Raw genomic sequence first — 25600 nt, 5'->3', positions numbered from 1 at the left:
TGCGATCTGAAGGACTGCAAGGCTGTGATTAGAATTTTCAATCACAGCTTCCACAATTCATCATGTTATTCAGGAAAGGATGAAGGGCTCTCCTCTCTCTCACACACCCCTTTTTTAAAAAAGCACACACCAGAAATGTTCCTTCATCATTTCACTCACCTAACCCCCAACCTCAGTATTAGCATAATAAGTTTCTAGGACATGGGATTGGGGGGTGGGGTGGAGAATACAAAACTTGCTGGTTTACATGAATCTGCCTTGAGAACATATTGGCTACTTGTTGTTTGCAGGAATAAAAACCCCTGTAATAATCTCTTTAGGTACACTGATGAATTTTGGCAGAAATCAAGAAGCAAGAGTCTCCCTCTTCTCTCCCTTGAGCTTCAAGTCATGCACTACATACATGCAAAATTCCAACCCAATGACCCTGTGAGGGTAGCATGAGGCATAAAGAAACATATCCTCAGAATTTGCTTACAGTCCTCCCACAGATAATTTTATTTTACGGTCTTTAAACAAAGTTACACATTATTTTTGACATCTGACCTAATTTATAAGGAGGTATTTAATTTATCAGGCAAACTGCAGATAACACAGAACGTAGAAACACGGAATGAGCATATACTATGCAGTTACAGTAAGCAGGATTGTAAGCATTATATGATTCTGCCGCTCAGCAATGAAAACTGATTTAGGGCACATGTCACGATGCAGTGACATCCACAACCTTTGCAAATTGGGCAAGCAATAGTATACCAAAATTCCTGTGCCATCAGAGTCTAAAGAGCCAGAACCAGTTTCATGGGTGAGTGGTATTGTAGCACTAGGAAGAACTTTCTGCCAGTAAGAGCTGTTTCACAGTAGAACAGACTCTCTCCAAAGGTGTGGATGGGGAAGTGAGTTGGACTGGACAGCCTACAAGGTTCTAGCCAACTCAATTATTCTACCTGCTCTTTGGGCACGAAGCGTGGAAGTTACATCTACCTACTAGATGGCTTTTGCCTCAGTGCCTGCTCTTGGAGAATTAGAATCTGCCCAATCTAAGGAACCTAAATTATACTCCTAATTTAAAAGCAATATAGAAAATACACAATTAGTGTATAAATGTGAATGTACACAGACAATGAATAAGGGAAGGATACTATCAGTTGTGTCAGCAGATCACAGTAAAGACATGACTCCTAGACAGACAGAACCTGAGGTCTCGCTCAAGGCAATATTTTGTGACAAATCCCCAGGCTGGATTTTATGACGTTCCTGTGGAGTACAAAACACCATGATGCATGGCACACATGTTAAGATTTTTGAAACAACTATTCTTGAGGTAAGCTGACATTACTGTGCAATTCATAAGCTGCTAAAACTTTGGAGGCATATTACAGAACACGGCTGAGAATTACTTCAACCTGTATTCTTCCTGCAAATATCATAACTAATCTCTGATTTAGTGCCGAAACAAATGTAAAAATAGCCTAAAAATGGAATATCTATTTCTGTTCCCTAGAAAATATCACTTGCAGGAAAAGCATACTACAGATACACAAATCCTCTCCTTTCAAATAATCCTTCAGTCTAATCTTCCAGGGACCTATTTTGATCTTTCCCTTGGCAAGCAACATCCCTCAGCATTTGCTAACTGTTCCAGATCTTTTGAGCAAGAGGTCAGCTGTAATTCTGACAGCTAGCAAGCAAAACATGTGTGGGTAACTACAAAGGGGGCTGGATATTAACATATTTTAACCCAGATTGACAGTTGAGTTGGTGAGATTATCATTTCACTGCTCTGCCATGGGCCCTGATATTTAGTGAACCATTTCAACACTCTGTTAAGGGGTGAAAAAGCCATTGTTGTTGGCAGCAAACCTCTCCTGTTATTTGGAGAAAAGAGGGGGGGCAAGTTCTCAGATAGGGCTACTGTAATCAACAGAAATAGAAAACTAATGTAAAGCATGGAAGAAAAAATAGAATTAGAAATCTTAACCAGTATAAACAATTGCTAATTAAAAAAGGAAGGAAGGAAGAAAGGAAGGAAGGAAGTCACAAACAATTGTCCCTGTTTGGACTCTTTCCCCAGATTTGGGGAGTAGGTTGGGCTTTACTTTCATAACTGCCCAGGCACTTACTGAGTATTTTTGCTCAGGCAAGTCAAAACATGTTAACAAAGTCAGCTGCAGCGGACCATGTATGGGCTGGCACCTACTACTCAAAGAAGATACTAAACCCCTCATCTACAAAACAAAATCTGGCAAAATTCCAAAAAGTGCTATTAGGTTGAGGCAGAAAAATGGAAGCTTCTTCCAGAAGGGAAGAGAAGCATTTGAGAAATTGGATAACTTATTTCAGCACAGCAGTAATCCAGCTCTACAGTAGCCACACCAGACTCTCTGAAAAAGCACAAGGTTTCCAATCTGCTCCTCAAAGAAACCTGACAGTTATTTATTATGCATGCGAAAAATAGTAATGCTGGCAATGTACACCAACTCCATGGGGCACACAGTTGGGGTTGCTCAACAAACTTCTTCTGGTGAGAATAAATTTTAAAACCTCTTGGTCGTCCTTGCATTACATATCATCACCACACTAGAAAATATGTCTTCTGTTGGTTTTAGCAGTTATGATGAAGGTTATATCCCTAAATGTTTTCACATGCAAGGCCAAACTACACATGGCATTAAAAATGTCTTTGCAATGTATGGTATCTTAAAATATTTTCCATCAGCTTTAATCATTGCAGCTGGCATAGAGGTGGAATTTAACCCTTTTCTTCCATGCTGTAGACCTGGGGAAAATCCCTCTTCTGCAGCTGGTATTTGCTTTGAGAAAAATCTTCTGTTGAGGCCAGAAAGCAGCACAGGAAGCTACCTTAGACCAGGCACCCCCAAACTTGGCCCTCCAGATGTTTTGGGACTACAACTCCCATCATCCCAGTGGTCAGGGATGATGGGAATTGTAGTCCCAAAACATATGGAGGGCCGAGTTTGGGGATGCCTGCCTTAGACTAAGTCAGATTTTGGCCCACCCACCTCAGCATTTCCTACACTGATTGGCAGCTGCTCACCAGGGTTTCAAGAAGGAGTCTCACACAGTCCTCTTTGAATAAGTCAGTGGTTGAACCTGAGGCCATGTGAATGCAAAGCATGTGCTGGTGAGGAAGATTCAAATTTCACCTCTGCACCAGCTGCAATCTTCATAAACTAATTCCTCTTTCCCTCTCAACTAATGCTTTTTTATTTTTAAAATATTGAGGATTGCATACGAAAATTCATTTGACACCATGTCTTGTTTGGCCAACAAACTCACTGCATGAAGCAGCTGCTTTGATTCTTCGGGGAAGGAGGGGGCATTCAATTTAGCCAGAAGCTAGCAGCCCAGTTTAATCAGAAAAAAAACTAGTAAAAGTGGGTTGGTTGGTAGAAAATATAATTTCGAGCCAAATTACAAGTCAAACCCTATCCTGTTGTGCTCCCCTGAGAGCGTGATAGAGTCTGAACTCTCAATTCCATCCCACTGTGTCATCTAAGTCCTACTACTTCCTTCCACATTTTTCAAGCATCTACTGGAAACTGTCTTGTAGGTAAGGAAAGCTTATTATGATTTGCTGATTTTATCTATTCACTGATGTTATCTACAGCAGTAGCAGTAGTTGTAGTATTTTTCCAACTAGTGTGCATTTCTTAATAATACTAAGATATTAGCAATATTAAAAAACCAAACACCTGAGCTTAACCTCTTCTGATCTTGCACCTGATAAAGAGAATAGGTTGAAATAATGGTTACAGCAGTAACAGAAGATGGTGGGCAAGACAGGATCTTCAGAGATACAACAAATCACAAATGACCGAATGCTTTCCTAGTCCTGTCGGCTGATTCATAGGAAACAGAATATATAGATTTTGTTATAGGTGGGTAGCCGTGTTGGTCTGCCATAGACAAAACAAAATAAAAAATTCTTTCCAGTAGCACCTTAGAGACAAACTAAGTTTGTTCTTGGTATGAGCTTTCGTGTGCATGCACACTTCTTCAGAGCTTTCTTCAGAAAGCTCATACCAAGAACAAACTTAGTTGGTCTCTAAGGTGCTACTGGAAAGAATTTTTTATATACCGGTAGATTTTGATTCACCATTTTGTTATTGAAAATGCTGTTCCAAATGCAGTTCACAAAGAGCAGAGTGTCTTAAATATATATTTGGCTAGATTGCCATGGCTTTTTGCCAGGTCTGACTAACCGGGCACATTTAATTGACTGGCTGATTGGCTTTGATGCATAACTCTTCAGGTTTTTGAATACAGGGTGGAATCCTAGGTACAAGCCTACACAAATAGATGGAAAATAAGATAGAAAGGCAGACATATTAATCAACCCTGTTGGATTTACAAACATAGCAAAACATGACTTTTACTAGGGGAGACAATAAGGGACTTTGTCTTTATTCTTGGTCAAAAAGGGGGTCCCATCCCTGACTATGAGGTCATTTCCCCCCGTATGTCATACAGTTACCAACAACCACTGACACAACCAGGCAAGTCCTACACAGCCCACTTGTGACTCCTGATCCAAGCTATTAAAAAAAAAGCCAAAACCATGCTCCAAGGCAACAGAGGTAACAATAAAAATTTTGTCTTCAAAAAATTAACATACCAAACTAATATTAAAAAGTGCTTGCTACCTTTTGTTGCATTTCTTGAGGGGAAAACCCCCATCATCAAAGTGTGGAAAGAGTTTGCCTTGCCTATGTGTCTTGGTAAACGGCTGTAAGACAGTTAATACTGCCAGTTCAATTGATTGTCTGCAGTGTGTAAAAATGGGACATTTTAGACTGTTGTTATTATGCACGATTATTGTGATGTACAGCTCTGACCTTTCTGGATAATATCTTGACTGTTCCCTGCAGCTTACCTGCAAGAAAACAGCCAAACTCATTTTCCCTCAGGTCCCTCCTTAAACAAATAAATCAGTGTGCTCACTGATTGAAATATTTCACTACCCATCAAGTTTGCTCTCTCCTTCCATTCTCTCAGACCAGCCTCCCTGACCTCAGTGTCACAGAGCAGTGATTAAATTTTAATGACATATAGCATCCAGCGGTAAGTCTAAGTGAGTAGTTATGCACAAATAATGCAGTTCTGTATAAAATTCAACTAAATGGCTGGTATGACTTTGTGTATATTTTTAGCACAGCCAGTCAAAGTACTGGCAGTCCCCCTGTCCCCAGCTCCTTTAACCTTTTTCTTTTTACAACCCTCCCAACCTAATTGCAAGATATTATTATTTTTTTAATGTCAGAAAGCACACTGTGTAGAAATTTGGATCCTACAAATTACAGTAAAAACATTAAAAATCAGAAAAAATACATGTTTATCTTCCTCGTGATTTATGTAGATAGTGCATTATAGAATATACTTTGTTTTTATTTCTTCAACTTAGATCACAGAATCATAGTAGAGTTGTAAGGTACCCCCAAGGGTCATCTAGTCCAACCCCCTGCAATGCAGGAATCTCAGCTAAAGCATCCATGACAGATAGCCATCCAACCTGTATGCATTTCTTCAAATGAAATAAAAATGGAATGCATCAGTGTAATAGGCAAGTCTAATGCAGTAACAAGGCACAGGTATTTCAAAAGCATAAGGCTTAGATCCATATAAAACTAAAGGCATATGAATTAATATAGAGACAGAGCAATTTTAATGTAAAGATTACAGGTAGGTTTTGTTAGTATTTTAGATTTTGCTTCAGACCTACCCTAAGAGGCACAGGCTATGTGGGCTTATATATCTAATGAAAATAAAACAGTGTATGTAATATTCAGCTATCTCCATGTCTTCTGCCCACTTCTCGCCACATGAGTAGATGTGTTTCATAGGGAAAGTTACACACTCCAAACCAAAATTCAGTGGGCAAGGAGTGGAAAGTCTGGTTTCCCATGACCAAGGAAACTAAACATGTCAAACTTATCATCCCCACAGAACTCTTAAACGACTTGGAAAGATATGCTGGAAGGATATGCTTAAGCATGAGGGCTGTCAATCAATATCTGCTATGGAAAGCTGCATTTCAGCAAGACCTACAGAACCATGTGCAAGACTGAAGCCTGTATGGTCAGAATGTGTCCTTTCCTGCAATTCTGAATTGTGTGTGATTAGTAGATGAGCCACATAGTCCCTTCCAACTCTAGAATTCTATGATTCTATAGGTCTTCATCCTAAAAAGTCCTCAAACCTGGGTAAGTCTTCCTACATTCCCTTCACTCTGAGGATTAAGCAGAGCCCTTAACATATCTCTTATTCCTACTGTGATCTCATTAATACACAACTGATAACAAAAACTGTTTTACAACCATAGCTGAAAAATGCATTATACACTGCAGAAGCAAAAAATTTTAAAACAACAACAACAACAATGCAATGTGACATTCCCCCCCCCCTCTTTTTCAGACATCAGGTACACAAACACAAATGGGACATATCTCTGAAACTCTCCATAACATATAAAAAACCTGATACACATTTACCTATGGTTTGGGATATTTGCTGGGAGGATAAAATGGGATGGTTGAGATAACCATATACGCCACCTTGAGCTCCTTGCAGGAAATGCAGGATATAAATTTAATTGAGATTGTGTATGTGTGTGGAAGGAGAGAAAACACAACAATAAGTGTGTAATATCTTCTTTGCTTCCAACATTTATAAACCATTTTATTTTTCCTTAAGAGTGTTTTTTGGGGGAGGGGTGGAATTACTACATGCTGATTAAATTTTGATACAGCACTGGAGTTAGATAGAACAGCAGGCCACCAGCTGGCTATTATTATTATTATTATTATTATTATTATTATTATTATTATCCATAATAACAATAAAATACAAAGTAGCAAAAATCTTTCAGAAGAGTATTAAACCACTAGCAAGCACTTTAGGAAATCCTACTGCTAGTGTTTTAAAGGGTTTATCCAGCTGAGTTAGTCAATTAGCAGACTGTTAAATCATTGTGGAGATGTGTTTGGAATTATAAATATCCTTGTGTATACTCAGGAAATCTTGGAAGAACACACATAACCTCACTTATCTGTAAGGCCTGCATAATATCAAAATGTTTAGAAAATCAGCTGTTTAATAAACAGAAATTATTTGCAAATCACACACACACTTATACATGGTTATACAGGCACACATTGTGGATTTAAATAGCCATGGTTTATGGATACCAGAAGTTTAATCAAAGGCTATTTCACTGCAATGAAAAAACAAAACAAAATAAAGATGATGATATCATACTACACCAATGGTGAATATAATTTTACACTTGTCATTTTTCTGATACTGTAGGCTGCTTTTCTTCTTTGTAAATTTTCTGTGTTGTGCTTTTTGAAATATGCTGTGACATATAGGGGGAAAATGATAAGAAATGGAAAGATGAAATAGGCTCCATTTACTTTAAGTGGGTAATTTTCTCTTGTGCAAATTTTCCAGGATGCCAACATGAAAATATTTATTTGCAAATACTGCTTATGAGGCTATGAAACCATAAAGTGGTTCCTCACACACTTGTTCCAGTGACACTACGCAAAATCCTATTTGATTTATTTATTAAAATTTAAACACTATAAAACTAGATAAAAGCATAGTATAGAAAAGTAGAAGAGGTAGATAATATATTCCCAAAAGGCTTATTTTTTACACCATTCAGCAACCATAAGTCATGATGCCAGCAAGAATGAAGCTTTGTCCCATGCTGAAATTAAACCTCAATTCAAAACTATCATCATTACAGTTAGTGATTACAATTTGCAAATCACTAGTTAAAAAGCCAAGTCCATGGGGAATTTTAATTTTATGTCTTGTAGCAAAGTGTGATAATGCTAAGAGTTCCATGTAAATCTTGAGATTCTGAGAAGATTAGCTTGCATTCACAACAACCCTTGGGCAAGAGATGGTGAAGTAGATGTATGTCTGCAATATTTCGATATTCAGCTTTAGCATCAAGGCTTTAAGCCTGAAGATGCCCCCAAAATAGCAGATATGAAGAGAACTCAGAACCAAAACAGCACATTGCATAGTGAAAATCATGCCACACACCCGGCCTAAACAATTAACCCACTAATCCGTACAATTAACCCAATAGATATCAGGGATCACAATGAGCTAAATACCATATACAACCTGGCTTGCAAGGATAGCTCAGTTAGTAGAGCGGTAGAGTGGGTTTGAGCCCCACGTTGGGCAAAAAGATTCCTGCATTGCAGGAGGTTGGACTAGATGACCCTCATGGTCCCTTACAACCCAACAATTCTACAATAGGTAGTGCTGAACGAGAGATGGAACTCTGTCAAAAGTGCCCTATACAGGCACAGGTTTTGAAGAATTATTGTATGGAAAGCGAACAACATGAATGGACACAACCCAAATTTCTTTAGATTCAAGGTTCTTCCTCCCTCGCCCCCCCAAGAGCTTCTTAATTACAGTGGTACCCCAGGTTACGTACTTAATCCATTCCGGGTTACAGTACATAACCCGAAAAGGACGTAACCCAAACAATTCGTTCTGAAAAAACCCGAAAAAACCACGAAAAACACTCTGCGCATGCGCAAATCGCGCATACATCAGGTTGCGCTTCCGGGTTAGCGGAGTTCATAACCCGAAAAGTACGCAACCTGGAGCGTACGTAACCCGAGGTACGACTGTACATTATATTACAAAAGCAAAGAACAAGACGCAAGACTTCATAGGGCACACCTGTTTCCCGGGCTTTGCCTTATTGGCCTTCCTTTCTTGCCTAATACGAAACTGTAAGCCTGCAGACAAAGCCAGTGCTATTTTTCATTTCTTCACGGCAATGTTAGGTGCTTTATAAATAAACACCGTATTTATTCTAGAGTAGCCAATCTACTACAGAGCATCTATTGAAAATGCCAGGACCTCAAGCACCAGCAGATGACAGAACCAAAGGAAAATTGTTAGCAGGCCTACTTCAATAAAGAGGCTTTAAAGTTGTGGATGTGATAAATAGTAGCGTGCTTACTTTTCTCTGCTTCAAACTTGGATTACACCAGGTATCCTTTGTAACTGGCTGCTGTACCGTAAACTTACAAGACGTTGAACTTTTGAACCGTGGCACAATGGCTTGCTCTCAAATGGTTTGCTATCAAAGATTGCATTAGGGTAAAATGCTCCTTTTCTTCAAAAACTGTCAAACAAACTCACTATATATAATTGCTTCACATTCCTCATGGCATGAATAGCAGGGGTCTCACTAGACAGTAATGTTCTATCAGGATTATTATTACACAATCATTCAAACCCTGGAACTCAGCAATTAGGACTTACCATTAGGATTCAATTGGAAACATACACTAAAAAAACAAACTCTAGATTTTAGGGGACCCTACAAACACAGAAGTAAATAATGTTGGAGATTTAGATAGCAATTCTCCACACACTTGCATAGGCACAAGTCTCACTTGAATTCAGTGGGACTTACTTCTGAGAAGACTGAAAGGAGATACGATAGCCATCTTCAAATACCTAAGGGCTATCTCATGGAAATTGGAGGAAGCTTGTTTTCTCCTGCTCCAGAGGGTAGGACTCAAACCGATGGATACAAGTTACAAGAAAGGAGAATCCAATTAAACACAAGGAAGAACTTTCTTAAAGTAAGAGCCGTTCAACAGTGGAATGGACTCCCTTGAGAGATTGCAGACTTTGCTCCCTTGGAGGTTTCAAAGCAGAGGTTGGATGGCCATCTGAAATGGATGGTTTAGTTGAGATTCCTGCATTGCAGGGGTTGGACTAGATGACCCTCGGGGTCCCTTCCAGCTCTACGATTCTATGATTCTATATACGTCTATCATTGTGCACACTTATTGGTAGATTTTTTTGTCCCCAACCTGCCTTCCTTTACAATCAGCTGCCATGATTCTATTGCAGTGGACTCACTCCATGCCTGGGAAAGCTTAAGGCCAATTGTGGTTTTATGGTCTTCCTAATCACCATCTTAGTTTTCCAAAAATGCAAAAGCTCCATCACTGAGGGACACTGTGGGTAATTTAAAAAAGCAAAAAAAGCAAAAAAGCAAAAACAAAACCCTAAACCAACAATTATGGTAGCTTCCCCAATAACACAGAAACTGCTTTAAAAAACAAAAACAACAAACAACAAAAACAAAAAATTAATGGAAAGGTAGGACTTCCAGGGCACTGCATTTTGGGGAAACTAAGATGACTGTTGGCAGCCAGAACAGCTGCCTCAGTAGGCATCACAGTGGGCAGTGGGCTGTGACCACTCTTGAAATACCTGTTTTACTGGCGTGGTGCTGATTATGTAGCCTGGGAAAATACAAGCTAATTTTACATCGCAGCATGTCACACTGATCTAAAGAAGCACCCAGCTCACAACTCTCTCCACATCTACAGTTTCACCACCAACACATTCCTGGGAGCTGGAAAACAAAAAGTGAAGAAATACAGTTGTTGGTGCCAAACCCTAAGTCATTGCCCAATTTCCAGTTTAGCAGAAAGCCATGAGAGAAATTGCCAGGGAAACTAATATTTTTTAAAAATGTGCACCTGAAATAAGGATTCACATTTGGATTTTGAATACATTTGCATGAAGTTTTCTTTCACCTTAGTGTGAAATACATGTTTTTCTCACTGCATGTATCAATAATTTTCATATCACAAATATTTGGTAATTTGGCACTCAAAAGTATGTTTATTACATTAATGTTTCATTTACAATCATTCCAGAACTTACTCAGACTTTATATCTTGAATGTTATATCCTTAATAAAGCTATCATTGGAGATGTAATTTATCATTCATGAAGACTAAGATTGATCACTGAATTGGAGGTTAACCTATCAGACAACATCAACCCAACATACTGAAATGAATAACACTACTCAAAAGGAAGCTCCTCATGTAATTCAGTTAATTTGATTTTCAGGTGATAATATCTTACTAGGAAGAAAGAGATCGGAACAATAAGACTTTTCTGCAGCATGTTAAAATTTGAGCTTTGTAATTTACCAAAAGGAAGAAAATGAATCATGTGGAGTCATTCCATACTTATTACAGAACTAGCACTAAAGAGAACATTTTCTTTCAAAAGTGTCTCACCTATAAAGCAAATATCACTAAACACATTCATCTACCTGATTTATAGGGTTGTGCACTAGCCTCAACCAAATCCTGAATCCTGAATCAAAATGGGTCAATTTGGGTCAACCCAAGATTTCTTGACAGCTTTCTTTGTAGTCTCCCTTGATTTCTTGAGGCCATCCCTTTTGCACATAGAAGTTCCTAGTTTTTTGAAAGTGCTAACTTGGAGTCTAAGGCTACACATCTTTACATGATTCTGACTTGAACTGTTTGCAAGCACAGAAACGAAGCTATGCAGTACGATACTGTGCATGTCTACTCAGAAATAAGCCTCATTGACTTTAATGACACCTACTCCACAGAGCCTAGGGCTTGCCGATCAAAAGGTCGGCGGTTCAAATCCCCGTGATGGAGTGAGCTCCCATTGCTCGGTCCCTGCTCCTGCCAACCTAGCAGTTCGAAAGCATGTCAAAGTGCAAGTAGATAAATAGGGACCGCTCCGGCGGGAAAGTGAATGGCGTTTCCGTGTGCTGCTCTGGTTTGCCAGAAGCAGCTTAGTCATGCTGGCCACATGACCCGAAAGCTGTATGCCGTCTCCCTCGGCCAGTAAAGCGAGATGAGCGCCACAACCCCAGAGTCGTTTGCAACTGGACCTAACGGTCAGGGGTCCCTTTACCTTTACCTTTACTCCTACCTAAGTGTTCACAGGATTGCAGCCTCAATGCATTCAAAAGCATTTCATTTTCAACTTAAAAACCAAGGATGCAGGCTTGCAACAACAAACATGGAAAGACCAAGAAGAACAAACACAAGGAACTGGAAGTGTGTGCAGCATTTCTATACAGGCATAAGATACATTAGATCTCCATCTGCTTAGAATGTTTGCTATTTGAATATATAAGAATATGTATGTGCGGAAGAATCATACCATATTTCATTGACTCATTACACTCCCTATATGAGTGCAAAATATTTGTCAAAAATCAAAGACCTAACAGATGTTTTACCTAACCCATGCACTGAGATGGAGAAAGGATACTGGTTTTGTGTGTGTTGTGTCTGTCACCACATCTGGCTGCCTTTGACTTCCTTTTTGGCATGTGGCTCTCTTGTTTTGTGCCAGGTTGTACTTTATGAGGAAAAGAAATCTTGTACTGTTGCTGTAAGTAATACAACGATTCCTTTAAAACATTACAGTATGTAATCCTCTGCAAGTTAACTACATGCCGAGTGAAGAAGAATCGCTTTTGATCGTTCCAAATTTATCTGGCACTAATTAGAGCTTAATAAAAAGGGGGGAAATGCAGGCAGCAATTAATTCCCAGGTGCACTAACAAGGTACAGGAAAGTAGGATTCTTGCATGACATTGCCAATGTCATTGTAAAACAGGAAATGACTAGCTGAGAATCCACCAGCAAATGAGGGTGACACTCTCACTGAAGAAAAGTCATCCATGCTACATTTTCCACAATGAAAAGGGAGGGAAATAGATTTTGGAAAGGTCCCTAATTTCATGGTTTGGCAGATGCATAGTTAGGACACAATATGAAGTCATGTCTATCAGGTGAATCTCATTTTGCAGTGAAGTATTAATCTGCTGCTAATGCATTTTATACCTCATAGTTTGAAGGAGAATAATGGCATACATGGAAGATGTCAGGATTCAGCCCCAGCTGCACATTGGAGCAAGAACAGGAAGAAAGGATATAATTTAACTGCATATTTTATTTTGTAAAAGTGAACTGAAAATTGAAATATTAATAAAATATTTGCCACAATGGCTGTTGATGAACTAAACAGCAGCTCAATTTTATGAAGACAAGGTGGCTCACATTAAAGTTTAAAAGGAAGTGTGAGTTTTTCATTAATTACCCTGATGCTAGATTGCATTAAAGGCAAAGCTGAAAGCTTAAAGGGGGAAAAACACAAGGTGCTAACTTGCCCCAAATCATACCTAAGTATTAGCATTATTATTAGTATTAGTATTAGTATTATTATACCTTTTAACTGGCTGGAAATAGAATCATTTGTCCATTGCAAGTGATCTGTTTCTAACTGGTGCATAAGCCAATTCCAATTACTTCATAGTAGCTCTATTAATATATGGGACTACTTGGAATCAAGAAGGTTGTGGTTTTGAATTTTACTGAAATTCAAGTAATGGCAACTGGCATTTAGACTGGTCTTCAAGGTATGTTTTTTTGACTGTCATTTATCCCAAGTAGAACTTGAAGGACATTTTGCATATGACATTGAATAGCCTTATCATCTTGCTAAGTACCATAAGTAAAGCCACAAATCATCATCTTTAAATGTGTATTAACACTTCTGCTGCTGGCTTTGCTTTCCAAGTGTGATCATATTTCTCAAATAATGTTTATTTTGTCACAGACATTTCTAAAACCATAATTGACTGATGGTATATATTCATATTTAATCTTAGAAGTAAACTAGAAAGGCTTCCTACAGGTCTTTCAAAACCGTAGCTTACTGCAGAAAAGAGGAAACGTCTAGCATTGCTATTTAATTACTTGCTGAAATAACATGCAACCTCTTGCTGTTTTTAATGTGATGTACTTTTCTTCAACTGTATTTAACAATATATTGAATAACCCTTATTACCCTAAGCAAATGATTTTTTTTTCATACAAACCTGTACTGCAGAAAATGAAAAAAGTTTAATTGTCTATGTTCACCTTCTTAAGGAAATTCCATAACTGTGTGGCAGTTTTCTACAACTTAAAAAAACAACAACCATGGTTTATCACAGTTTCAAAAATTACTATGTCCCTAAAGTATGTGGGTGGCGCTGTGGGTTAAACCACAGAGCCTAGGGCTTGCTGATCAGAAGGTCAGCGGTTCGAATCCCCGCGATAAGGTGAGCTCCCATTGCTCGATCCCAGCTCCTGCCCACCTAGCATGTCAAAGTGCAAGTAGATAAATAGGTACCGCTCCAGCGGGAAGGTAACTGGCGTTTCCGTGCACTGCTCTGGTTCACCAAAAGCAGCTTAGTCATGCTGGCCACATGACCCGGAAACTGTACACCAGCTCCCTCGGCCAGTAACGCGAGATGAGCAGCACAACCCCAGTTGGACATGACTGGACCTAATGGTCAGGGGTCCCTTTACCTTTTAAGTACAGCAGGCGCTTAAAAACAAATACCACTAGTTTCCACTGATAATGCACATCAAATTTCAGTTTAAATATGACACTGACATGTTGGAAACACTTATGTGGGTAGGTGTTTTACAGAATTTCTCTGTCATTTTATTTAAAAAGGAGGTGCAACCTAAACATGGTTCGTGCGCTGGAATAACTCTTGTATCAGTTGAAAAGAAATAGTGATAAAATAATTTGTGAGGTTACGTGATTTATGAATAGAGGTACAATTGTTATGCGTTCTTTTTTTAATTATTCTTTTTTTAATATTGAATCAGTGGAGAGTTGAACTAGGGAAGTCAAATACCCATATATAATTTAGTTCCTTTTTCTGTGATGAATGGAACGACTAAAATGAACTGGATATAATTTTGACATAAATGTTATTACTATAATTTTCTTTTTCTTGTTATTAGTGATATAAATTGAGCTTATATGTGGAAAAGTATATGAATGATGTATGGGTTTGTTTGTTTGTTGTTTTTGTTTGTTGTTATTGTCAAAAAAATGAATAAAAAGATTTTAAAAAGAAAAAAGAAAACACTTATGTGGGTAGGTGTTTTACAGAATTTCTCTGTCATTTAGCTGCTATCCAACATGAGCTTCCTTGGTTTGCCAGCTTTCAACCTCCCTCCCAATGAAGCCCTTCTCTTTCTTCTTTCTTCTAACAGCATATATATAGCCTGTCCTGTATAAAAGACTTGTAGCAAGGCTTTATCCCATTCCTTCTATCCTACTAAAGGTAAAGGGTAAAGGGACCCCTGACCATTAGGTCCAGTCGCAGACAACTCTGGGTTGTGGCACTCATCTTGCTTTACTGGCCGAGGGAGCCAGCATACAACTTCCAGGTCATGTTGCCAGCATGACTAAGCCGCTTCTGGTGAACCAGAGCAGCTGTTTATCTTCCCGCCAGAGCGGTACCTATTTATCTACTTGCACTTTGACATGCTTTTAAACTGCTAGGTTGGCAGGCGCAGGGACCCAGCAGCAGGAACTCACCCCGTTGCGGGGATTCAAAATGCCGATTGGCAAGCCCTAGGCTCTGTGGTTTAACCCACAGTGCCACCCACGTCCCCTTCTATCCTACTAGTGACTTCCTAATTCCCTGTCTCTGCTAAGCCTCCATTCTTCATGTTGTGCCTCATCCACATAACCTACTCATAGTCCTGTTTCTAAGCTATTGGCATGACCCCACTTTAGCCACGCTGCCTTGGGTCCTGTTTCAACATGTGACAAAAATGCTGACAGGCTTTCAACATCTGGTTAGTTTTGCTTCAGTGTGGCTTGTTCTACTTGCTTATTATACAGTACAGTATATTGCATTTGAATTGTTTGCTGTTAACAAGATTGATTCATTCAAATTGTATTTTAGGACTGTATCTATGTTTACTCCACTGTGAGCCTTTCTGAGCATTACTGTAGAAGAGCAGGATGCAAATGATAAAGTCAACCCCTCTTGCAACAGTGTGCCTAAAATTTCTCCAGCTATATGAAGAGCCACTCAAGAAGATAGTTTGCCACCTGCAGCTGTGCCACACAGACAAGAAGCTTTGATAGAAAATAACCTTTCTGTGGAGTAGTTTGAAGCATAAGAACGACTGGCATACAAACAATTTCCAAATATGAGGTGGGTCCATACAATTGAGATTATATAGTATGAAGTGATTTTTTTAAAAAAGCTTCTTGCACAAACTTTCTATCTGAAGGGAAAAGAAAGCTATTATTTTCCAGTGACACAGAGAAGGCAGGGAGCAGGACACTGTGGTTATGGAAAGGCGCTGAGGCTGGGACTGCTCTGACACTGGAGGGAACGGGGAGGGGAAAGGGAAGGCAGCCAGCCGGTGGATGCCAACTCTCCTCATCTTCTTGCCAGCTCCAGCAAGCGCTGCGCTGTTCCTCAATACATGTAGAAGTGATGACACACATACACATTTTGATGCATGATACATTGCCAGGTCAAATATTATGAAATCGCTATCACAATGTGGCCTTCGAACCATTTTTGGATGGTGTACCAATTCATCGCCGATCCCTACCCCATGCTGCTCAACCATCTACATGAAGCCACTAGGAGGGTTGGGCTGCAGTACCATCAGTGTGCTGACGACATTCAGCTCTATCTATCCTTTCCTTTCTATCCTCAGATCCCAGGGAAACTGTTGAAATCCTAAACAGGTGCCTAGAAGCATTTTCCGGATGGATGCTATCAAGCAAGCTGATGTTGAATCCAAGTTGTGGGTGGAGAGATTCCCAGCTCTAGAAATACCAAGTATGCACTCAGGAGCACAGTGGGTTCAGCACTGATGGAAGAAGAGAGCTTTCTACTAGTTTTGGCTGCTACATCAACTGCACCCCTATCTGGACAGGGCTGACTTTGCCACAGTGATCCATGCTCTGGTTCTGTCAATACTGGAATTTGATCTATGTGAAACTGCCTTTAAAATGGTTCAGAAACTTCAGCTGGTCAAAGTCCTATTGAGGGTGAGGCAGTCACATCTGTGACACCTTTACTATTTCAACTGTGCTGGTTACTGGTGCGCTTCCTAGTCCAGTTTAAAGTGCTTTTTTATATTTAAAAGCCTAACTGTTTCAGACCCATTTATTAGACCACCTGCCTTCAAAACATTCTGTCTGTGCTTTAACATCTGCTTTGGAGGCTCACCTGGTGTGTCCACCCACTTAAGTCGGTAAGAGTTGTGGTCATAAAGGAGAGATGCTTCTCTGCTGCAGCCCCATAATTATGACATTCCTTTCCATTGGAACTGCATCAAACTTATACATTGCAAAGGTTTTTGAAAGGCCCCGAAGACACCGCCTGCAAACTGGCCTTCCAGGCAAGATGTTTTAATAGCTGGGTGATCACCTGATAGTTGATGTTTTCTGACTCTGTGGGTACATTTTCTTATGTGGAGTGTTGCCGAGTTGTAGTTTTAAGTTCTGAAATTTTGTATTATTGTTCTTTTCTCTATCCGTTGTTTTTATTGTGGGCCACTTTGGATGAGCATCTGGTCAGCAAAGTGGCCTAAACATATTGAAAAGTTACTAAACAAACAAACAAACAAATGTAATCAGAGCAGTATTATTTCTTTGAACTGTGGTTACATAATTTCTTTTTTCTATAGTAGTTTCAATTATTACTTGAAAGGGTATATGTTTTGCTATGTTGGCTGCTAGAGTATTGTTGTTCTATTATTATATTGGAATATTTGTGCTGTAAGGGTATATTGATTTCATGGTATAAATTCTGTATTGCTTATTAATTGAAGTGTAATATGGGACAGGCTTCTCATATGTTTAGTAGAAATTTATTGATAATCATTGTAGAATTTTTATTGTTAAATATTTTTTCATGTGGTTTGACTGCTTGTGGCTGAAAAGTGTGAGAAACGTATTTGTGTTCTTCATATTCTGTAGTTCATTTGAGCAAAGTCAGCACTTTCAAATGCACATATTTAAAATCTTCATGAAAGAGTTGAAGATTCTCTTATCTTAGTTTGCTGGTAAAATCTGGGCTGCACTGTATTTTTAGATTGACATATACTGCGCAAAAATAGACATCTATCATGAGATCTGTCTTCCTACAGAAAAAAAAAGATGAGAGGGCAATTCTAGAACCACTTACAAAATTATAATCCCTTTCATTTCTGAGGGACTGCAGCAGAATACTGTGAAGTGGTACTTGGATCGCTCTTGAGGTATTACTGCCAGCATTATTATATGAATGACCGTCTGAGACAAAACAAAGGAAACACAGATTTAAGCAATAAAAGATTTCTTCATACCCAGCAAATAGCAAAATGGAAAAATCAATAGCAATTTGGCAACATTTGTGCATGTGAAGACTGATCAGGTTTAAACAATCCTGCACAGTCAGGATTACTCTTCTGTCTGTGAGAAGGGACTGCATAGGACCTTCAGAAATAAACTCAGCAAACGCAATGCCTTCCTCTGTAGATATGTGACTGCTATTTCTTGCCTCTACAGTTCCCCTTACCACCACTGTAAAACAAGAGAGTGATTACTCTCAAGTCATAAAGGATCTCGAAGAGCCATTGCCATTCAGAGCAGACAGCATTGGCCTACAGGGAACAATGATCACACCTGTACAAGTTAGTGTCAAAGGGCCAGGGGTGGCCAACTCCCAAGAGACTGTGATCTACTCACAGAGTTAAAAACTGGCAGTGATCTACCCCCTTTCTGGGGATTCAGGTCAAAGTTGCTGAGCTTCTTTTAGAAAGGAGGAAGGCCCATTTTTAGGGGTTCAGGTCAAAGATGTTGAGCTTGTTTACGGAGGAGGAAAGCCCCGTTTTTGGGGGGTGCAAGGCAAAAATGTTGAGCTTTTTTTTTAGGGGAGCCAAAGTTGTTGAGCTTCTTTGAGTGGAGCCAGTGATCTACCAGTGATCTACCACAGACGTCCAGTGATCACAATCTACCTGTTGGACGTGTCTGTCATAGGCTGATGTGATCATCCACAAACCAAATTCCTTTTCGTTTATCACCTTTTTCTCTACAAACTACACATAAATAATGGAGTTTCTTTAGTCCAACATAAATTAGGCAAATGATACCCTTTGTTAGATAAATTTATGAAATAGCAGCAAAAGTTAAGAGTTCCTGATGTGGAACCCCTTCAATTCACCAAACTTGGACTTTTCACACAAGACCTTCCTGGAAGATCTTCCCCAAGATAGTAGACAAAGCATTTTGCTTCTCCAGTCTGTTGTTTTTGAGCCATCTGGCAACACAAAAACATGAAACTGAGAAGTTGCATAAGTATTCCTATACTCCTCATTAATTTTATCATAATTTAAAACAAAAGGTTTTGATCTATGAAAACTTTAATAACTTTGCCTCTCCACTGCAAAAGCAAAAGCCATTCAGTCTTACAGAGCCAAGTCAAAGGAAGAGCAACGTTTTTTATTTATTTTACCAGCAGCACACCCAGTGGCGTAGCAAGGGAGGGGCAATGGGGCGGGGTGCCCCGTGTTCCAGGGGAGGGGGTGACACTCAGCGGCCCCTCCCGCCACTTCCCACCGCCCGGCACCCCATCCGTGCTGCTTCGCGGATGGCCGGGGCAGCCCCACAAGCCGCCGTTCACCCGGCGACTCCCCCGGTTGCTGCGGGAGCAGCAGCACCGGGCCGGATGCACTGTACATGCCTGGAAATTCTGGGCATGCGCAGTGCATCCAAGTTGGCGCCACTGCTCCCGAGGCGACCGAGCAAACCGCCGAGTGAGCAGCGGCTCATGGGGCTGCCCCATCCGTGCTGCTTTATGGACGGGGCAGCCCACAAGCCGCCGCCTGCCCGGTGGCCCGCCCGGTTGCTGCAGGAGCAGCAGCGCCAGGCCAGATGCACTGTGCATGCCCAGAGTTTCCGGGCATGCACAGTGTGTCTGAGTCACTGCCGTTGCTCCCGCGGTGACTGAGTGAGCCACCAAGTGAGTGGCGGTCTGTGGGGCCACCCTGTCCATAAAGCAGCACAAACGGGGCAGCCCCACAACCCGCCGCCCGCTCTGCGGGTCATCCGGTCACTGTGGGAGCAGCAGCGCCAGGCCGGATGGACTGCACATGTACGGCATTTCCACATATGCGCAGCCCATCCGACGTGTGTCGCGGGCGGCCAAGAGGCTTCCTCCGCCCCTGAGCACACCATGTCTGACAGCAAAAGCACAGAGGCAGGGATTGTTGGTAGCTTCATTTTAAAACTCCCTGTCCCTGGGGTGCATCCTGTTCTGAGTCTCATACACCTTCCAAAAGCACTTACCTAGAACAATCCTAAACACTGCTTTTCACATCAGCCAGCATAGAAGATGGGGTGCGAGGTTTCTTTCCCCCCCTTTTTTCTTTTTTGCTGTGCCAGCTCCAGGGCATCTGTGGACTGGATCCAAAGACTATGGTGCCAAACCATTGCCACATCCTGTATCAAGATTTTTTACACAGGCTACTTTTACACAGTAGCTTCCTGTTCCCTGGATGCAACAGGGGACTCTGACCCAGCAACACAGGCCAACAGAACCCAGCAGATGGTCCTTTCTGTCTTATCCTATGCCCTCCAGTGGCACGGATAGGGGATTAAGATTTCCCTGCAATGCTTTGTTGTCTGGGGTTGTCTTTAATAGGTTACACATGTATGAGGCAATGTTAAACAGACACAGAAAAAACAAAACACTGTTTTTATTCAAGCTGTTATTATCTATTTATCTTCAGCACTGGGGGGGAAGCAATATATTTATTTTTGTATCTGGTTTGTGTGTATGTTAACATGCATAATAAAGTAACCTTTTATTTTTCAGGAACATATATCAACTTAGAAGGAGAGGTTTTAGTGAGAAACAGCCTTCATCCTAATTGGCCTTGGCTCTTTTCGCTCAGTTCCACATGCTGATAGCTATGGCTTGTAAATACATTCAAGCACGCTTACTGCCTCGACAAAGTCTGCTTATGTCGTGGCAATTGCTCTCGATGCCCTACAGCTTCTATCTCAAGATGATAATCTCCACTTTTGGTGTCACTTCATCATATGGGGCCACCGGTCAAAGGGCACCCACTGGATCTTTCACCAGCTGAGATAAAAAGGAAAATCAATTTCAATCATCATAAGATGAAGCCACTGGTATGTGCACTCACAGAAGACAGATCCCACTAAGAAGCATGAGAGCCAATGTCCTCCTCCCTTGCTGTCCTGAAATGGTCTTAAATCATCGCACAAGCGCACAGAAACGCAGGGCACAGATACTGCTCTTTCTCAGCATTATAAGCAATCCACTTTGAGCTCAAGCAATATAGGAAAACATACAGAAAGGCATCCACATTCATTTTCCTTGTAAGTGTAAATAACATATTGCACTGAGTGTCATCTAGTTCAACCCCCTGCAATGCAGGAATCTCAAGCAAAGCGTCTATGACGGATGACCATCCAATCTCTGCTTACAAACCTCCAATGAAGAAGTCCACCACCTCCTGAGGGAGTCCATTCCACTGTCCTACTCTGTATACACATCTACTCAGAAGTTAAGCCCCATGGAGTTCAAAGAGACTTATTCCCAGGTAAGTATTGTAGAATTGAAGCCTCAATTTAAAGCATTTCTCCAAAACTATATATTAAAGGCAGGTGTTAAATATCATATACAGCAGGTAGAAATCCAAGATATTGATCAAAACATTTAGCAATAACTTCCTGTTATTATTTTTCTTTAAATAAACACAGCAGCAAGGAGCAGATTGATATTGGGGGAGGGGAGTTAAAAAAAAAGAATTGATATATGCTCTGCAGTTTCCACAGTTCTGCATCCAGCAATAGAAACACACTGTGAAACAGCTTGTGAGATGAGCTTCATCAACAATAAGTAATTTTTATTCTGTTTGAATGGCCGAAAACAATGAAGGTGATTAAGTACTGCAGATATAGAGTCAGAATTTAGGGAAACTGGCAAAATAATTATAGTAATAAAAATAGTTCCCTGTGAAATAAAGATTTAGTTTGGGAACTATTTTGTGTGGAAGAAACTGTTTGCTAATTTTTACTGATAGGTCAGGAAATGATAAACACTCTAACAGGCTTTTGGAGTTTGTGTAGGTTTACTATTAATCTTCCTTTCTTCTCTCCCTAAAGTCTTTTCCATTCAACCAGCCACTGACATGACTAACGCATGTCGTCCCTGAACACATGACCTTCATTTTTGCGAAGGCACAGTCCATGAGTTTGCAGTCTGCGCAAAAGTTACAATCAATACTTGGATATCAGAAAGAGGACTGGCAGGTGTGATCCAAGTCCCTTGTCACTCACATACATTTCTGCACTCTGCCATTCTGCACGGGGCTATAATGTACACTGCAGTTATTTTCAGAAATATTCATTTCCTTCAATGTGAAGACTGCCTCAAAGAGTGGTCTGTTCTTAAAACAGAAATATAATAACCTTTACAGCCCCTCTCTCTTTTATGAAGCTATACGTCAATCCATCAAAAATACACCACTGGTGGTCAGCACCTGGGTTGGGGGAAGCTCTAGCCCACAGGTTAATCTTGGCCTGTTAGGGGGTCCAATTTGGCTCACATGATCATTTTCCACAAAACCATGACCGTCTGCCAATCAGCTGATTTTCTTGATTAGCATCAGCTGATGGGGGGGGGTTCAGTCCTGCTGGGTGGTGTTTTGCCAAAATGTTCCCTGCAGGGAACATGCTGGCAAAGCAGACCACTGCAGAGCAGGACTGAACTCTCTACCTATCAGCTGATCATGAGTACGGAATGCTCATCATCATAGAATTGTAGAGTTGGAAGGGATCCTGGGGGGTCATCTAGTGCAACCCCCTGAAATGCAGGATTCTTGTAACGCAGGAATCTTTTGCCCAGCGTGGGGTTCAAACCTGTGACCCCTGAGATGAAGAGTCTGATGCTCTACTTATTGTGCTATCAGGAAACACACTGCCATAGCAGATCCATCTCCTTCCCCCCATGGACTAACTTTTGACAAGTGGATGCCACTACATACCTATCAGTCACGTGCTGTTACGTTTTAATCACAGTGAATTATTTTCCACAGCCACTACTGTATCAGAAATGAAGGGGGCGTGTTGAATACACTCAGTTGTTTTTCCTATGGTCCATCATCTCCTCCAAGTTTTAGCCATGAGAGCAGGGTGTAAGTGGCAAAGTTAAGACTATAGGGGTAGCCCCCTTCTTTCCCAAGCAGAGTTTTCTCTAATAAACTATTAAAAACTGTAGTGCGCTCTCTCTCTCTCTCTCTCTCCTTCCTTCACAGAGAAAGACGGTATGGGACAAACTGCGACATTTTCCCAGTTTTTTTTTTGTTTTTTTTTAATAACTAAGGTAAAATCACCAGCTCAATAGCCCCTGGAAGTATCTGTCTGAACTTCTTCAGGCTTCTTACTCAGGAGTGCTTCCTTTAAGTCCCAATTTTCAAAATAATTGCCTCCAGAAAACTAGGGGTGGTCATGGGATTTCTTTTTCCCCACCCCAAATTGGCCAAGTCTGCTTTTGTAGGAGAACTGCTGCACTCGTCTTTCCTAAATTTGGCAGGCTTCATCACCTCAGAAGCAAGAAACCTGCCTGCAAGTTGCATTCAATTGTGGCAAAAATTTTAAAGAATTAAATTATTTATTTATTTATTTATTAAAAATTAAGATTCCTTGCATGAAAAAGCCAGAATGCATCTACCTGTAATTTTGTAGAGTTAGTACACACTTGAGGGGCTCCTCTGTCTGCAAATGCCATCCACTCATGTGAAAAGAGTTATCACCAGTTTTAGATTCCCCATTTTAATCAATGGAGCAAAGCAGACTTTGGATTTAAAAGATCAGATTGGCTCCAAATAACAAATTGAACCTGAGACACAGTAGATCCAAAAAGAGAGTGGGCTGCTTCCAAACTCTACAGATACAGATACAGTACTTGGAGAATTTTGTGATAGCACAACACCTCTATCAACCATGATGATGATGATAAATTTTATTTGTATCCCGCTCTCCCCAGCCAAAGCCGGGCTCAGAGCGACTAACAGCAAATACCATCATAAAGGTAAAGGTAAAGGGACCCCTGATCATGGGTGATCATGGGTTCCATGATCACTGCAGATGGTGACAGCAGTCACGAAATTAGAAGACGCCTGCTTCTTGGGAGAAAAGCAATGACAAACCTAGACAGCATCTTAAAAAGCAAAGACATCACCTTGCCAACAAAGGTCCGTATAGTTAAAGCTATGGTTTTCCCAGTAGTAATGTACGGAAGTGAGAGCTGGACCATCAAGAAGGCTGATCGCCGAAGAATTGATGCTTTTGAATTATGGTGCTGGAGGAGACTCTTGAGAGTCCCATGGACTGCAAGAAGATCAAACCTATCCATTCTCAAGGAAATCGGCCCTGAGTGCTCACTAGAAGGACAGATCCTGAAGTTGAGGCTCCAGTACTTTGGCCACCTCATGAGAAGAGAAGACTCCCTGGAAAAGACCCTGATGTTGGGAAAGATGGAGGGCACAAGGAGAAGGGGACGACAAAGGATGAGATGGTTGGACAGTATTCTCGAAGCTACTAACATGAGTTTGGCCAAACTGCGGGAGGCAGTGAAGGATAGGCGTGCCTGGCGTGCTCTGGTCCAAGGGGTCACGAAGAGTCGGACACGACTGAACGACTGAACAACAACAACAAAAGGGACCCCTGACCATTAGGTCCAGTCACGAACGACTCTGGGGTTGTGGCACTCATCTCGCTTTACTGGCCGAGGGAGCCAGCGTAAGCCACTTCTGGTGAACCAGTGCAGTGCATGGAAATGCCGTTTACCTTCCCGCCAGAGTGGTACCTATTTTTCTACTTGCAGTTTGACATGCTTTTGAACTGCTAGGTTGGCAGGAGCAGGGACTGAGCAATGGGAGCTCACCCCGTCGCGGGGATTCGAACCGCCGACCTTCTGATCGGCAAGCCCTAGGCTCTGTGGTTTAACCCACAGCACCACCCGTCATATTTACATGCAAATGTCGCTACAGTGTTGAAATGTTTTTCATCAAATCATACCCGACACAACTTCCATCAACAAAATCATCTTTTGTTTAACATTATGTGAGTCTCTTGAGTTGTTTCAAAGCCTGCTGAGAAACTAGGATTCGCAGACTGCATCCAGATAAGGGGCCTAGTTCCTCCACAGCCACCATTGTGAATGGATGCCTTTTTACACATAAGAAGGTCTAAGAGTCTATTCCCCACCCACCACCTTCAAGCTCTTCACCTATACAGAGACATCTAGAGGTCTGCACAGATGAAAACTCTCAGATACCCTCAGTGATGACATTTGTACCTTTGCATTTCATTAGATGTGTTCCGAACAAGTGAAAGTTTTAAATGGGGCAAAGCATGCTCTGCCATCTCCTGAGTAAGCTTTCTTTCCACCCAATAATTACTCTGGTAACACGAGGATGCATACAGCATGTACATCCCTACAATGACTATGAAGCTTTGAGTCCTAAAGTAGTGGATATCTGTCTCTGGTTTGCTACATTGTATCTCTGGTTATAACAGTTTTTGTGTTCAATTCACAAGGGAGAGGGAAGAAGCTGAACTCCTAATACAGTGTTTTTCAACCACTGTTCCGCGGCACACTAGTGTGCCGCGAGATGCTGCCTGGTGTGCCGTGGGAAAAATTTGTTTATTTGATTCCTATTCAAGAGAATTACTTTATATATAGTCAATATAGGCACAGAGTTAACTTTTTTAACATTTTCTAATGGTAGTGTGCCTCGTGATTTTTTTCATGAAACAAGTGTGCCTTTGCCCAAAAAAGGTTGAAAAACACTGTCCTAATATATCATACAAAAGAAAACCCCCGACAAAC

The 25600-nt window shown here is 40.9% G+C and overlaps 1 protein-coding gene across 11 annotated transcripts in view; it reads right to left on the bottom strand.

Moving 5' to 3' along the window:
- Positions 1-25600, bottom strand: part of DAB1 (DAB adaptor protein 1) — a 561275-nt gene that overhangs the window by 160855 nt on the left and 374820 nt on the right. The window lies entirely within an intron of this gene.

The sequence above is a fragment of the Lacerta agilis genome, chromosome 6 (genome assembly GCF_009819535.1).
Source record: "Lacerta agilis isolate rLacAgi1 chromosome 6, rLacAgi1.pri, whole genome shotgun sequence".
Classification (NCBI taxonomy): domain Eukaryota; kingdom Metazoa; phylum Chordata; class Lepidosauria; order Squamata; family Lacertidae; genus Lacerta; species Lacerta agilis.
Note: the sequence above shows the minus strand (reverse complement) of the source record. Positions and strands in the feature narration are given on the sequence as shown.